This window comes from Muscardinus avellanarius, assembly GCF_963383645.1.
Source record: "Muscardinus avellanarius genome assembly, chromosome: 9".
Lineage (NCBI taxonomy): Eukaryota > Metazoa > Chordata > Mammalia > Rodentia > Gliridae > Muscardinus > Muscardinus avellanarius.
In genome coordinates, this window is record NC_137795.1 from 45,487,799 (window position 1) to 45,502,691 (window position 14,893).

A 14,893-nucleotide genomic window follows, 5' to 3' on the forward strand; every position below is an offset into this window, starting at 1 on the left:
GGCCTCAACCAAGGCCAAAAGCTCTGTAAGTGTGCCAACACGTTCAAGTGCCTTTTCTCACAGTCTTACCTTAATTTCCAATGTCTCAATTCTCCTTTTTAGATCTCTATCTGTCTTACTGAATGTTGGCATTGAAACCAGTTCCAGAATGCTGCTACTCTGGCTACTACTGTTTCAGAGAGTAGCAAACCATCCTTTTCTGATTTGGGAGGCCTCGAAACTTCTTTCAGCATCCATGGAATTTGGAAGGCTAACGTAGTAGCTTGTATGCCTGGTAAAAATCTCAGACCCTTTACAGCTCTTTTTTTCTTTTTTAGTTAGTTCACTGATCCATTTATTTTATTTTATTTTATTTATTTGCAGGTCTGGAGATGGAACCCAGGTGCATTCGACCTCCGAGCTTCACCTCCTGCCCCATTTTTTAAATTCTTTATTTTGAAACAGGGTCTCACTAAGTTGCAGAGGGACTCACTAAGTAGTAGCCGAGGCTGTCACCCTCCGGTCGCAGCCTCCCGAATGCTGAGATTACAAGCATGCGCCACCACTCCCGGCTTCCATTTATTTTACAAATATTATTTTAATACCTTTAGTGATGCATTGTAATTACACTTCATAGTGAGGAAATTCAAAGTGATACATTCATACATGCACCTTTGTGGAATAGGAAGCAGTGTATGCAAAAGGCCGGAGGTTCACAGGTGCCTGGCGGAGAAACTGCCAGGAGAGTAGAATGGCCGAGGCACACACTGGTGTGTGGGGTGATAAGTGGTGGATACGCAGTCTCATCCTCCAGGCTTTTACTCAAATAGCTCCCCGGTAGAGTGGCTTCCCAACCATCCTGTCTAACAAAGCATCCTCATATCAACCTGTGTCCCTTTCTCTTGATTGTCTGTCCTTCACACTTGTATTTATTTGTTTGCTACCTGAATTTCTCTACACAGTTGCAAATTCTGTCACAGAAGTAGGGACTTGGGTACTCACTAAAGTACCCTTACCACTGAGCCCAGTGCCTGAGGTCATCAGGACAGACAGGGTGAGAGTATGTCAGTTCTGGGGGGGAGCCTGGGCTGGTCCTGGAACTTATGGGGGTCCTTTAAGGTGCTTTATGGTTTGTATTTTAGGATAATGACCCCTTCAGCAGTGTTAATTGAAGATGAGCAGGACCAAGGGAGTCTAGAAGACTAGGAGGAGGCTGGTGTCCTCTAGGAGGTGATAATCCTGGATTAAGGGCATTAGTGGTAGAAGTGGATGCATGTTAAGACTAAATATGTGGAGCCAGGCGTGGTGGTACACGTTTGTAATCCCCGTGCTTGGGAGGAGACAGGAGGATCACGCAGGTTCGAAGCCAGCCTTGCTGGCTTAAGAGACCCTGTTTCCAAATAAAAAATATAAAAATAGGTCGGAGGGTAGCCCAGAGGTAGAAGGGTTTCCAGGAACCCCAGTGCCACCAAAAAAAAAAAAAAAGATTAAATATGTGAATTGATTATGCATTAGGAACTCAAGAGAAATGGCCTAGCTTTGCTGGAAACAAGAAGTACACGTGAATACATATTATTTTATGCAAATTAGCAAATAAATAGAAAATTAAATAGTCTATTTGAAAGGAGATGGAGAGATGGGTGGAGGGTAGTATTGATAAGCTAAATCTTCTTTCTTGAAAAAGAATCAATAGATGAACAAACACTAGTTATTCATCTCTACAGAAGCAATAATCAGAACTGAAAATATTTATTTTATTTTATTTTTTATTTTTTATTTTTTATTTTTTGCAGTACTGGGGATGGAACTCAGGGGCATTCTACCTCTGAGCTACACCCCAGACCTATCTTGTTTGTTTGTTTGTTTGTTTGTTTGTTTGTTTTGGTGGTGCTGGAGTTCCTGGAAGCCCTTCTACCTCCAGGCTACACTCCCAGACCTATTTTATACTTTTTTATTTGGAAACGGGGTCTCTTAAGCCAGCACAGCTGGCTTCGAACCTGCGTGATCCTCCCGTCCTGCCTCCCAAGCGCGGGGATTACAAACATGTGCCACCAAGCCTGGCTTATTCTTTATTTTGAGACAAGGTCTCACTAAGTTGCAAATGGCCTTACTAAGTAGCTGAGGCTGTCCACGAACCACGATCCTCCAGTCTCAGCCTCCCAAATGCTAGGATTACAAGCGTGCGCCACCATGCCCGGCTAGAACTGCAAATATTTTAAAAAATCCTTGTTTTGAAAGGTGGCTTAATGGACTGTTGCTTTGTTTTATATGTTCTTTTAATGATTTGCATGTTTCACTGTCCTTGGGTTTGCTTTTATGTTTTTTAACACAAAAAAATAAGAATCATAATACAAAATAGCTGGTGGAGAACATGGAGAAATAAGTTGCTTAGCCCAAGTCCATGCCTAATTACTGACACATGTAATGTGATTCTGCCTCACTGATTCAGAAAGAAGAAAGCTGTCAAAGCTGTGAACAAAAAGAGGTGTAAACTGTCAGATCTGGGGACTGACTGGGTGTGGGGTAGTGAGCAGGCATCATAGATGGGTGACTGGGGGAAGTGGGGGTATTCTTAGAGGCAGGAATTCATAAAGGTTCAAAGCTGGGCATGGTGGCACACGCTTGTAATCCCAGCATTTGGTAGCCTGAGACAAAAGGATGGCAGTTTGCAGACAGCCTCAGCTACTTAGTGAGGCCCTTTGCAACTCAGTGAGACCTTGTTTCAAAATAGAGAATAGAAAGTAGGGCCGGGGATGTAGCTCAGAGGTAGAATGCCCATAGGTTCCATCTTCAGTACAGAAAAAAATAAGAAATATATATATAGGTTCAATTAGCACAAAATTTTGGCTTAATATTTTCTGTAAAAGTATTATGTGAAAGGCCATTCTTCTGTAAGCATAGAGCGAGCAGTCTGTTGCTGGTCAGGGTCCAAACATGGGTCACCGGGCTGTGTCTGAGTCCTGTAGTTCACAGATCCTAAAGGGGAAGGTGACTGGGCTTCATGGTACTCATTTCTGAGGTTAGCTCCAGGATGGACAGCCTCCATTTAACCTAACCTTTTCATATTTCTTTCCCCAATTTCTTTTAAAAATATTTTATGTTTAAATTTATGCACTAAAATGCATAATTCTTGAGCCTACAGCTGTGTGAATGTTTATGCACACACCCATGAAAACACCACCCAAATCAAGATACAGAACATTCTTCCAAGAAAGTTCTCTGAGCCCCTTCCTAGTTCCCGTCCCAAGGTAACCGCTGTTCTGACATCTGTCATCTAGAATTGCTGGTGGCCAGACTTCCCATAAATAGGACCATACATTCTATTTGTACACGCCTTTTTTCTCCCAACATAATGACCACAAGGTTCACACTCCCATGTGTTTCAGGAATTCCCTCTTTTTCTATTGCTGTAATACCACACTGTATAGATGTACCACAATTTGTTTACCATTGGTGATGGGCACTTGGTTTGTTTGGAATAAAGGTGCAGTGAACTTTCTTGTATAAGTCTTTTTGTCTTTACTCACTTTTGACAAGTGAAAGGAAGCCATGATGTGTGTGTGTGTGTGTGTGTGTGTGTGTGTGTGTGTGTGTGTGTGTTATTGAAGGAACTTGCTGCTGGTTTCAGTCTGAGGTAGCCTTCAGGAATGACAAGTCTCAGGAACACTGAACAGGAATTGAATTCCCAGTGACTCTGGTAATAACCCATTTCCTCAACTGCTTCTGCTTTCTTTGAGGGAAGAGGATTTGGGGGAAAGACAAGTGACTTTAAGCAATTATTTTCATGCACTTATAAAGACTTTTTAGCCAGGCATGGTGGCACATGCCTGTAATCCCAGTACTTGGGAGGCTGAGACAGGAGGATTGCAGGTTTAAAACCAGTCTCAGAAGCCAGGCGTGGTGACGCACGCTTGTAATCCCAGCAAAGCCAGCAGCAGCTACTGAGTGAGGCTCTCAGCAACTTAGTGAGACCCTGTTTCCAAATAAAGTATAAAATAGGTCTGGGAGTGTAGCACGGAGGTAGAAAAGCCCCTGGGTTCCGCCCCCCAGTACCGCGCGCGCGCACACACACACACACACACACACACACACGTTCATAAAACCAGCCTCAGAAACTTAGCGAGGCCCTTGACAACTCACTGAGACCCTGTTTCAAAATAAAAATGAAAGAAGATAGGTCTAGGGGCATAGTTCAAATATGGGATGTCTTCAGGTTCAATCCCCAACTGGGGGGGAGGGAGAACCAGCAGTGTGAGATGGGCATGGTGGACACTTCTGTAATCCCAGTACTTCGGAGGCTACAACATGAGGATTATAGGTTTGAGGCCATCCTCAGCAACTTAGCAAGACCCTGTTTCAAAAATAAATAAACAAAAGTTAATAAATAAATAAATAAATAAAATAAAGGCTGGAGTGTGACTCAGAAGTAGAATGTCCATGGATTTAATCCCCAGTAAAAGAAGAAAGAAGGGAAGGAGGGAGGGAGGGAGAGGGAGGGAGGGAGGGGGGAGGGAACTTGCTGAGTTCTAGGTACTGTGTGAGGTAGTTTCCATCCATTTCTTTACTTAACCTTTACAATAACACAGCGGGGTAGGTTTTATTAGTTCTTTTTGATGAAGAGACAGAAGTGCAGAGGTTGATTAATTTGCCCCAAGTCACACAGCAGAGCCAGGATTTGATTTCAGATGTGTTCAGTTCTCTTGCCTAGAGCTCTGAGTATGGCCCTCCCTGGGAAGGGCTGAGCGGGGCAGCCGGGGCGTGGGCCTGGGCCCCTGCTCACAAGGAGTGTTTGGGAAGCAGCAGCCTCATCTCCCTCCCCCAAAGCTGTGTCTAGCTGCCACCATCCTGTGCATGCCTGCCTGGCCCTGCACAACCCCTGCTGCTCACTGTCCTCCGGTAGCAGAGCCAGTATAATTTCATGCACTCTGATTTCTGAGGATGGCAGATTAATCTCTCCTCCCATTTGCTTAGAAAAGGAGCTTATTTAGATAAAAGCCTCAAGGGAGACAGTCATAGAAAATCACATAAGAAAACAAGAGGCTTGTCAACAAGCGCTCCTCCGCGCGTGCCTGTGGACCAATTTGCAGTCAGCACGAGGCATTCACAGACTGGAAGAAGCTGTCCAGAAGAGAGCAAGCGTGCCACGGATCATTCTGGAAAGGCACTGGGCTCTTCTCAGAACACCGGATTTCATGAAGAAACAGCAGACCCTGGGGGCAGGGGAAGGGCTCTGGGGACAAGGCAAATGGAGACTCCCCGCCACTGGCTTCACACACCCAGCCCTGGTACTGGCTCAGAGCACCCAGAGGCTCTGGCATCTGCCTGAGTCCATAGTCCACTGGGAGGTCCCCCTGGAGATGTGGATGAACACCAAGCTGCTCCCTCCTGGGGACGAAGGGCACTAGGAGGCCAGGACTGCAGGAAGGGACCCCACCACCCCACCACCAGGAGCCCACCTCAGGAGCACATGGTCGAGCAGATGCAGGAGCGGGGAGGAGGCCCTCAGTTACCATGCCTTCTGGTCCAGGAAGGCAGGCAGTGCACCCTGAGCAAGCTGCTGGCTTCTGGCAGCCTGAGCAGTCTTCTGTCTTACAGAAAGGAAAAGAGGGAAAAGGCTATGAATGTCGGCCTAGTTCCCAGAAGAGAGGCTTGGGGATGTGGAAACATATGCTCATCCGGACCCATGGGCGTGGCAGGATAGGTCCTCACAGAATCAGCGCTTGGCACAGGCAGGTCCACGCAGATCCCAGGGGAGAGGCAGAGCCCAGGCTCTGCTCCCTGGGGCTGGCCCTCAGTTGGCCAGGACTACCCCTACTTCACCCCCTCAAGACTCAAAGAACACTGGACGGGGAGTCCGTGTCTCTGCTGAGCTGCTCACTATCTTGCTCACGTGTGTGTACAAATCACCAACTCAGGACAACTGAGGTTCTGGGGGGACTCACAAGGTCCTGTCCCTGATTGAGCTGTCCCTCCCATCCTGAGTGGCAGCCAGGCCATCACAGTGTTGGTGGCTCTCCCTCCAGTCTCCGACTAGGCTTAAATGTAACAGAAGAGTCAAGAACACCAGCCGCAGGGCCCCCTGCTTGCATACACCCCAGGTTTGCCCCAACCACTTGAGCCTGGGACCTTACCCTCTGTACTGGGGATGGAACAGGTAAAACTTAGGAAGTATTCATAGCCTGGGTAATAACAAGACCTGTCAGAGCTGATGATTTGGGGACCAACAAATCCAGCTCCAATCTGAGCTGTGCTGTGTGCAGGCTGAGGCAGAGATGAACGCACCGGCCTAAGGCTCAGCCTCCCTCGATTTAAAGTGGGCTAATACTTCACAGAGCTGCTGGGAGGATTTAACAAAGCAGCCAATGGCCAGCAAGAGGGGGCCCAATAAACGAGAGCTCCCCTTGTCCCAGCCACTGGATTCCTTGCTCACTCACTCTAGGGAGCTGAGAGGCCAGCTGAACCTGTCAGGGACCCTGTTGGTTCCCTGTCGCCGTGGAGAGTAAGCGGCACATCTGCTGGGCTCCACGCTTATCCTGGGGAGAGGCCTTATGCTGTGACTGTTGTAGGATGGCTGGGATGATGTGTGCAGCCGGGCCCTGCTTACACACAGCAGGGCGCACCAGCCCAGCAGCCCGATCCTGCAGACACCTGCTCCTCTGACATTCGGTCCCCCACTCCTGGCTCCTCAGCCTCTCAGCTACCGGAGGGCGTGGAGGAAGAAGGCTCACCCCTGAAACCTTTCCCGGAACAAAACCTTACAGCATGTCCCAGGCACAGAGCGGAGGGGTTTAATACATGTGGCCAGTGCTGATGGCAGGAACTTTAACTTCTACTTTTCCTGGATCTCAACAAGCCCGGCGGCTATTCCTTCTGTTGGGATTCCTGTGTTTTGGACCCTGCAAGGATGATGGCCTTACAGAGCACACTCGGGTACATTATTTCTCATGATGCCTGCCACAGATCCTGGAAGCAGGCAGGAAAGGAGCTTAGTTCTATTTTGCAGACAAAAGAGTTGGGCCTGAGAGGCCAGGTGACCTGCCCAAGATCACACAGCTAAGTACAGGGAGCACGTCCCCCCAGCATCGACTTGGTGTTCTTGCCTCTACACACCATGGAGGAGCATGAGTTGGCCTCACGTACTGAGCTTCTGTAAGACGTTTTGCATCCATGCATGCTCAAATTCTGTTTGTTTTTGTTTTGTTTTGTTTATGGTACTGGGGATGGAACCCAGGGACATTCTATCCCTGAGCTACACTCTCAGCCCTATTTTTTATTCTTCATTTTGAAACAGGATCTCACTGAGTTGCAAAGGGCCCCACTAAGTAGTAACTGAGGCTGGCCATGAGCCGCGATCCTCCTGCCTCAGCCTCCCAGATGCTGGGATTACAAGCGTGTGCACCACACCCAGCATCACATTCTGTTTCTTACCTGAGCTCAGCTTCCTGTCACTACTGGCAGAGACATGGAGAGTACTGCCTGCCTGTGCTGTACACCCTACTTTGGGAGAAGAGCATGCAGGGGCTGCAGGGGGCTTTACATTCTGGGGTCAGCTGTAGTCCTGCCCCGGCACATTTAGGCCATCCCCACAGATGCAGGGCTTTGCCTTAGGCCCTGCTTTGTTAAGGCCCCTGGCAGCAAAGCTACATGAGACACCCTTGCCAGGGCCCGAGACTGGGAACACTGCGCCCCTGCAAGCTGCACATCAGCAGGGATGTAACCCGGCTAAGAGGCCACTGCCAGGCAACTGTTGCCAGGACCACACTAGATGGGGACATACAAGGCAGGCAAAGCCTTCTGCGCCAAGGGGACAGTGGTCACTGCAGACACCCATAGGACTCCTTACATTCCTTAGGTTCAGCGGCTCCGCACCCCCTCCCCACTGTGGTGTTTGCAATAAGCTAACAAGGGAATGTTGAGGAGGGTCAGGGAAGAAGTTGGGAAGTCCATTGCATAGTATTTTCATCTATTTTCTATTGCTAAAACTGAATACCATAGACTGGCTAATTTATAAAGCTTAACGGTAGCTAAGCATGGTGATCCGTACCATAATACCAGTACTTGGGAGGCTGAGACAAGAAAATCAGAGATTTGAGGCCAACCTCAACAACTTAGTGAGACCCTGTTTCAATTTTTTTTTTTAAAGGGGAAGGCCGGGGGCGGGTGGATAGCTCAGCGGTAGAATGTCCCTAGGTTCAATCTCCAAGTATCACATTAAAAAAAAAAAAAGAAAAATAAGCCAGGTGTGGTGGTACATGCTTGTAATTCTAGCATTTGGGAGGCTGAGACAGGAGGATCGCAGTTTGAGGACAGCATCAGCTACTACTTAGTGAGGCCCTACTACTCAGTGAGACCCTTTTTCAAAATAAAGAATAAAAAGTTGGGCTAGGGTGTAGCTCAGAGGTAGAATGGCCCTGGGTTCCATCCCCAGTACTGAAAAAAAAAAAAAAAAAAGAATAAAGGTATATTTGGCACCTGGCTTTAGAAGTCCAAGGTGGAGGAGTTATATGTAGTAATTAATTGCCTTCTGGAGAATTTTCATCAGAGTCCCTAGGTACACAGGGCTCCACGTGGTGAGACAACACATCCTGGTCCAGGCCTCTCCTCTTCTTATAAAGCCACAGTTTCGTTGGATTAGGGCCCCATCCTATGGTCTCATTTAATCTTGATCATCTCCCAGAGATCCTACTTCCAAATACCATAGTCCAATTAAGCTTCCACTCCCTAAGACTTCAAAATGGTAATTAAATTTCAACATGAATTTTGCTGGGGACATTCAAATTATAGCACACCATGACCAAGAATAATGATGCAGAGGCCCTCAGTTTTATATTCAAATTGGACTCCATTTCTTAGCAGCTGGGTGATCTTGGGAAATCACTGAATGCCCTGTGTGCCAGTTTCCTCTTCTGAGGACAAGAATAGCACCTACACGTGGGGCAGCAGCAACTTCAATGGGCCACCGGGGGTCTGGGGGTAGAACTCAGTGCAAGAGCACGGTGCCTAGCACACACAAGGCCTGGGTTTGATCTTTGGTACTGTAAATAAGTTAAAGAAAAGTCACTGAATGCAGTGTCCACCCTATAATGATTGCCCCACCTGTGTTCATTATTAGCTACACCTTTTTTTCACAACTGTAGCGCCATTCCGATGTGCAGAAGTTATCCTTGGAGCCGGGCGTGGTGGCGCACGCTTGTAATCCCAGCATTCGGGAGGCTGAGACTGGAGGATCGCAGTTCGCAGACAGCCTCAGCTACTTAGTGAGGCCCTTTGCAATTCAGTGAGACCCTGTTTCAAAATAAAGAATAAAAACTAGGGCGGGGGTGTCGCACGAAGGTCGAATGCCCCTGGGTTCCAACCCCAGACCTGCGGGGGGAAAAAAAAAAAGTTATCCTTGGACTGCTTCTGGAGCGACATGTCATGGGCTTATTCTGTCTGCTTCCTGTCTCCCCAGTTGGCATGCAATCTCTGAGAGCAAGGATTTGGAACAGGTTTGTTCAGAGATGTCCTCAGTGCCTACAAGACTGCTGCATAGAGGGCTTGATTTGCATAGTGAAAGAAACAAAGAGAAGGACTGAGGGAAAAAAAAAACAGGAAAATCTCCTTGGTAGTTGTCAACAGTAGTTGACAAGGACCATGGGAGACTCACCCAGCCTGCTGTCTTCAAAAAGGTCACAGAGGTGGGAGGATGGTGACAATTGTGCCCCGACTGGCTTAGAATCCAAACAGGGTGAAAGGGTTAGGGGGGATGAGCTCGATTTAAGAGCACAGCGCAGCAGGGAGAGGGAGGATGACCACGACCCGTGCGGTCCCTCAGCCACATTGCACCAAAGGGTTCACGGATTCCTGCGAGCCGCGAGTTTGGAGAGGCGCTCAATCCCCTGCTCAGCACTGGGTCTTTGCTGAACACAGACCAGGCAGAAGTTCCCCTTAGGCTGATCCCCATCTAGTTCTCATTCCAAACACAGTTCATTCATTTCATGATATGCTTCCAGCTGCATATTTAGGTGCTTTAGGGCTAATCAAGAGAGGTTTCTCCACCTCGCAAACCCCACGGAAAAGTGCCGGCGTGATTCTGAGCGAGCTGCCCAGGTGTGCTATCAGCCGTGTCGTGGGCCACTTAGGCACCTTCCCGTCTGCTCATGCTCCTCGTTACAAGGCGGCTCCAGCTGGGCCAGTGGCCGCCTGCACTGCTCACAAGAGGAGGGGGTTGCTCTGCAGTCAGCAGAGAGAGCCCCTTTTCCCTGAACTTGATCTAGAAGATGCTAGTTGCTGGCCATTAAATAGTCTGCCCTGAGGACCCCATGGAGCTCATTCCTGAAGTGGATGAATTTTCTGTTTGAAAATGTGGTCCTTACAGGCTGGGACTGGAAGAGCCGCTGAGGAAGACAGAGAGGGGCAGGTGGCCTGGAGGGTCTGCTAAACTGTTGTTGCTGGAGATGAGAGGGGTGGGACAGGGGTCAGACCAAGCTCTGGGTGAGAGAGAGAAGGGGGGAAGGACAGGGCAGAGAGCTTGGCAGAACCCAGCAGGCCAGGCTTTCCAGAGAGAGGCCCATCTGAGTAGGGGTCTCCAGGCCCAGGGAGAGGTGAGTCCTGGGTCCTAATAGGCTTAGCATCCTCCTACTCCTATGTCCACAGTCTTATTTTCCCCTCTACAAAAATGCCTGCTCATCTATCTATCTATCTATCCATCTATCTATCATCTAATGATTTATCTATATTGCTGTGTGTGTGTGTGTGTGTGTGTGTGTGTGTGTGTGTGTGTGTGTGACTGAGGATTGAATCCAGGGTCATTCTACCAATGGGCTACATACCAGCCCTATTCATTCATTCATTCATTCACTCATTTTGAAACAGGTTGTCATGAAGTTGCAGGGCACTGCCCTTGCACCTGCTATCCTCCTGTCTCAACCTACCAAGCAGTTGGGATTAGAGAATGTGCCACAATAACCAGATTTTTTCACATTTTTATACTTGACCATATATCTACCACTCGCTCTGCCCCATGGAGAATGCAAGACGGCATATTCTTGATTCTAATTCTTTGTCATTTGTGTACTACATATATCTATTTTCCCCAGTTTGTGACTTAAATCTTTTAAGTCCTTTTAACAAATCTGAAATAAACCAAGGCTCTTAACGTTAGCCTTGGTTGATTATGAATGTCTTTATTTTATGGTGTGTGTGTGTGTGTGTGTGTGTGTGTGTGTGTGTGTGTGTGTGTTTAAGAAATTCCCTTTCCTGCAGCAGGGGGCACCAATTGTTGTGTGCATGTGTCTCTGTCAACATGATTTACATTATGATGTGAGACTATAATGCACCAATAAAAGCACATTTTAAAAAAGAAATTCTCTATTGATGAAAAAGTATTTACTTCTGTTTTCGTATTTCTTTTATAATTTTTCCACTGTTTTTTTTTTTTTTAATAGGGCCGAGGATCGAACCCAGAGCTTTGGCGTGCTAGGCAAGCACTCTGCCGCTGAGCCAAATCCCCAACCCCTTCTGTTTTCTTCTGGCTGAATGTCCCACTCGCAAGGTTGCTGCCGCTGCTGTTTAGGGACCTTGCCTCAAGGCTGGGGTAGGCAAGCCCCACATGTGCCACGCTGCCCTCTGATGCCAGGAGCAACACTGTCTAATGGCTCTGCACGACCTTAGGGAACCATTCCTGGAAACTGGCACAACTCACTCTACAGCCAGGATGCTGGCCTCTGGCTTTGATCAGCCATCACTAAGCACCAACTACTGCCCCTAATCTCGCTCTACCCCCGGTTGGGGTCAGAACACAACAAGCCCATGGCCATCGGGTTCCACGTGGAGAGAAGGGCAGCACATCCTGGAGAGGTTTCAGGGCTAAGGACGCTGTGTCCAGTGGGTGGTACTCTGAAGACTGTGACCAGCACTGAGCTGTCTGCTCACCACATGCCAGGATCTGCCAGGGGCCATCTCCCAGCTAGTGACAGATCCTCCTGTCAGGGCCACAAAGCATGGCTTTGTGACACCATGTTAATCTGCATCCTCCCAGGGTAGTGCTCCAGGCCAGATGGTCAGCCCAGGCCACTGTGGACAATAGAGCCACAGTCGGGCCTGGGCTCACAGTGGAAGTCAGCCCAGAGAGCGGCCATAGAAACCAAGTGCCTGGCAGCAGCCGGGGCCACGCCCAGGTCCCAAGGAGGGAGGGGAGGGCAGGGCAGGATTGGCAGAATCAACTGGGCAGCTTGGAGCTTGCCAGCTCAGAGGCAGGCTCTGCAGACACCCACCTGGGCCTGATTTTCCTGTTCTCAAGTCTCCCACGTTGGCCAGGAGGCACCCGATAAATATTCAAGAGCTCTGACCTCTGAGCCCATGTTTAGAAGACATTCTTAGGCAGTGAACTGAAGAAGAATTGAAGGAGACCTTTAAAGGAACCCCAAACCTCAGCCTCTGCTTCCTGCTGGTGGTTGCTTTTAGAGGCCCCGGGGTGGGGGCTGCCCATCTGCAGGCCTCAACCTGAGGTGCACGCTTGGGCTCTCACTACTGGTTCTAAGGAGAGGAGGAGGAAGCCAAGCTGTGTGAGCAGCCAGGAGGAGAGAGGCAACACTGGCGAGTGTGGTATCTAGTGAGTATTTTAAAACACTGATAGCAAGTAGAGTTGATTCAGGGCCTTTGTTCTTCCTTTTAAAAGATGTTGAATTGTAAATTTGCATCTTGCCTCCTCAGAGGACTTGGCCTTGGTCTTCTGTGGTTCCACAGGAGCAGCCCCACAGCCTCGCACTTCTGCCTTTGTGACCACCAGCCCGCCTCGCTCAGCTTCCTGCACGGCCCTCATCCTTCACTCCCCCAGAGCCCCATCAAACTTCTCCACACCACGTCCTTTCCTTCCCTCTCACCACAGTCAGTGGGTCCAGCCATCTGAATATGCAATGTTTTATTGAGATAAAAATATTTGATCAGCCAGGCGTGGTGACACAGGCTTGCATCCCAGCATTTGGGAGGCAGAGACCGGAACATTGTGGTTCACGGACAGCCTCAGCTACTTAGTGAGGCCCTTCGCAACTCAGTGAGACCCGGTTTCAGAAATAAAAAGACTAAAAAAAAAAATTAATCAGATTCTCCATCCCACCCATTATACAGACTTATACAGGGTCTAATGTATGTTAGGATTAGAGTAAACTATATATTAGGCTCAGATAGAACAATAAATAAATGAATAACAAGTGACCAAAGTGAATGTAGTTTAGTAACCACATTAAATGCAACTATATTTTACATTGGCACATCTAAGCACCTTGGAAAACCACCAGAACGCAGATGCGCAAGGTACAGTAGTTACTCAGACTGAAGACAGTGCGGATTTGCAGGCTTCTCACCAATCTCTGGTTCCCTAAAGGAGGCCCAGTTATCTCTGGCCCAGTCGTTCATACCTTTTCTGATTCCTCCACAGAGAAACAGGGGTCCCAGGCCTCAGTCTCCAGGACTTCTGGCAGTGCTGTGGGTGTGGACCATGCTGCCCGATGGTAGCAAGTCTGGCCTTCTTGGGAGGACTAGTTGAAGTCAGAAGTTCTTACCATATTTAGCCACAGCACCGTTGGAATAAAAGCTTTGGAAGTTTCCCCTTTCCAATTCCAGCATCCTAGGATCAGTACACAGATGCCATGGACCCTTTTTGGCTATCTCTTGGATTAAGAGATCTCTAAGGCTGGGCATGGCGATGCAGGCCTATAATCTGAGTACCTGGGAGGCTCTGACAGTTGGGTCACAGGCTCAAAGCCAGTGTGTGGTAACTTACACTGTATTTTGAAATTTAAAAAAATAAAAAGGAGCCAGGCGTGGTGGCGCATGCTTGTAATCCCCACACTTGAGAGGCTGAGACAGGAGGATCACACAGTTTCAAAGCCAGCCTCAGCTACTTGGTGAGGCTCTCAGTAACTTAGTGAGACCCTGTTTCCAAATAAAATATAAAATAGGTCTGTGAGTATAGCCTGGAGGTAGAAAGCCTCTGGGTTCCACCCCCAGTACCACATACACACACACAAAATAATAAGTAAATAAAAATAAATAAAAAGGGCTGGGTGTGTAGCTCAGAGGTAGAATGCCCTTGGGTTCAATCCTCAGTCCCGGGGGTGGGAGGGATCTTCGACATTCTTCCAGTCCCAAGAGTCTGTGGTTGATGATTTGCTTTGAGCTGTTGGACTTCAGTTCCCTGGCAAAGACATTTGGAGGGTTAAGAAAATGTGTCTTCAATGCCAGCAAGTGCGGTCAACAGGGAGTGTGAAGAGTGTCATGGTGCCACCTTGTGCTTCTCTCCTGAAATTGCACCTCCTCTGCACCCACAGGCAGGCTGTCCATTGTTCACCCCGGCACCCACTCACTTCTTACCACTCTCCCATTTGCTTACTCTGATCTAGCCACCAGGCTCCTTATACTCTTGTCTCAGGGCCTTTGAATTGACTATTTCTGTCTGTCTGTAGATCTCGTTTTGAAGCCATATATGCAAGTGTAGTAAGTTAGTCATTATGAATCAAGAAACAAAAAATTTTATGAAGAAGCTTTTATTTTCATTTGGCCTACGATTGAAAAGATATCACAGGATTACACTAAATAATTATTTTCTTTAATTTTAGGAAGCTTTTGGGACATGTTGATGAAGATTATAGAGAGTATATTAGTCTGCTCTTATTAAGTTTTGATGCAATAACAAGGAGTCTCAAAAATCTCAGTGGCTCACAGCAACAAAAGCATTTGTCACTCAAGTTACTTACTGCCATGAATCAGCCGTGACTCTGCCTCATTGCAGGATGGAGGACTAATGAGTTGCCAGGAAGTCTTCTCACTTTCTTCCCCTTAAAGAAGAAAGTGATGCTAAAGGAAGAAGCCAGGTGCCCCTGTTTGCATCCCAAGAGCCTTTAGGTGTGCAGTGGGAGCCTCCTCCAGCTGCAGA